This window comes from Bison bison, unplaced genomic scaffold, assembly GCF_000754665.1.
Source record: "Bison bison bison isolate TAMUID 2011002044 unplaced genomic scaffold, Bison_UMD1.0 scf7180017864193, whole genome shotgun sequence".
In the NCBI taxonomy this organism is placed as follows: domain Eukaryota; kingdom Metazoa; phylum Chordata; class Mammalia; order Artiodactyla; family Bovidae; genus Bison; species Bison bison.
In genome coordinates, this window is record NW_011494765.1 from 330,428 (window position 1) to 332,683 (window position 2,256).

Genomic DNA, 2,256 nt, shown 5'->3' on the forward strand with positions numbered 1-2,256 from the left:
AATTTTAACAATATGAGTCCCTGAGTACCATATATCTTCACATTTGTTTGTGTCATCTTTAATTCCTTTCATGAATGCTTTTCAAGTACAGGTCTTTCATCTTCTTGGTTAAATTTATTCCTAGGTATTTTATTCTTTTTGATGCAATTAAAGTAGGATTATTTTCTTTTTATTTTATTTTATTTTATTTAACTTTACAATATTGTATTGGTTTTGCCATATATCAAAATGAATCTGCCACAGGTATACATGTGTTCCCCATCCTGAACCCTCCTCCCTCCTCCCTCCCCATACCATCCCTCTGGGTTCTAAGCATCTGCGAGGCTCAGGAAACAATTGCTTAACTAAACGTTAATTAAGGATATAAAGAGTCGTTAAATAAGGATAGCTCAGTGTGGAAATTCAGTGGAGAAAAGAGGCTGAATAATTCAGCCAGAAGGTGAGAGAAAGAACGACATGGGGAGACCAAGTTTTGGTGAATAAGGCCCGCACTTTATTTTCCAAAGTAGTTTTTATACCTTAAGTTATGCATAGAGGATAATGGGGGAAGGGGTAGAGTCATGCAGTAAGCCAGGCTTTCTTCCTGCAAACTTATCATATGCAAAAGTTTAGGAGATTTGCATCATCTTCTGGCCCGGAGGCCTGTTAACATTTTAAGACCCTTTCTTCAGAAAACTTATTTTTCTCTAAAGGTGATTGGTCAGGAGCCACCCTCCAAAAGCATTAGATAAAGTTGCATTCCTACAGAGCAAAGGTGTGGTGGGGTATAACAAGAAAAAGAATTAACTCAAGGGTCCCAGGTTACAAACATTAAAGCTACTACTTACACCAATTATATTAATCAATACACTGCCAGGGACACAGCAGGTGAGGGATATGGAGACTTAGCAGCAAACATTGGCCCAACAAGTGAAAAACCCTTCACCAATACAATTTCTAATCAATCTTTTAACTGCTCAAAGGAATCTGTATTTAGACAGTTTAGAACATCTCATGCCTCTCACAGTCGGGAGGCTCTGAGCAATCACATGTGGCCGGAAAAACCTATTCAGGCAGGCTAGAGGACTTCCAAAGGAGTTTGTAGGTTGAAACACTATCACACCCAGGAACTTTATTAACTGGAGCTGTAAGTTAACCGTTTTTTCAGAGAGAGGTAATGGGGGACAGCCCCCTGTAAAGTCAGAGGTGTAGGTGAGAGCACAAAGCAGAAAGTAGGCAGACTCTGGTTTTGGGGGTAGATGCTCAAGAATTTCCAGGGGGACTCCTGAGGCTCGATCCCGCCTTTGCGTATGCCAAGCCTCCTTCCTCATGACCTTTGCCATGGGCGGAGCTCCTGCTCCCGGCAGTCCCAGTGCACCAGCCCCAAGCATCCAGTATCGTGCATCGAACCTGGACTGGCAATTCGTTTCATATATGATATTATACATATTTCAATGCCATGCTCCCAAATCATCCCACCCTCTCCCTCTCCCACAGAGTCCAAAAGACTGTTCTATACATCAGTGTCTCTTTTGCTGTCTCGTATACAGGGTTATCATTACCATCTTTCTAAATTCCATATATATACGTTAGTATACTGTATTGGTGTTTTTCTTTCTGGCTTACTTCACTCTGTATAATAGGGTCCAGTTTCATCCACCCCATTAGAACTGATTCAAATGTATTCTTTTTAATGGCTGAGTAATACTTCATTGTGTATATGTACCACTGCTTTCTTATCCATTCATCTGCTGATGGACATCTAGGTTGCTTCCATGTCCTGGCTATTATAAACAGTGCTGCAATGAACATTGGGGTACACGTTTCTCTTTCCCTTCTGGTTTCCTCAGTGTGTATGCCCAGCAGTGGGATTGCTGGGTCATATGGCAGTTCTGTTTCCAGTTTTTTAAGGAATCTCCACACTGTTCTCCATAGTGGCTGTACTAGTTTGCATTCCCACCAACAGTGTAAGAGGGTTCCCTTTTCTCCACACCCTCTCCAGCATTTATTGCTTGTAGACTTTTGGATCGCAGCCATTCTGACGGGCGTGAAATGGTGCCTCATAGTGGTTTTGATTTGCATTTTTCTGATAATGAGTGATGTTGTGTTTGCTACACAACAAACACTTTTCATGTGTTTGTTAGGCATCTAACAAACAAACACTTTTCATGTGTTTGTTAGGCATCTGTATGTCTTCTTTGGAGAAATGTCTATTTAGTTCTTTGGCCCATTTTTTGATTGGGTCATTTATTTTTCTGGAATTGAGCTGTAGGAGTT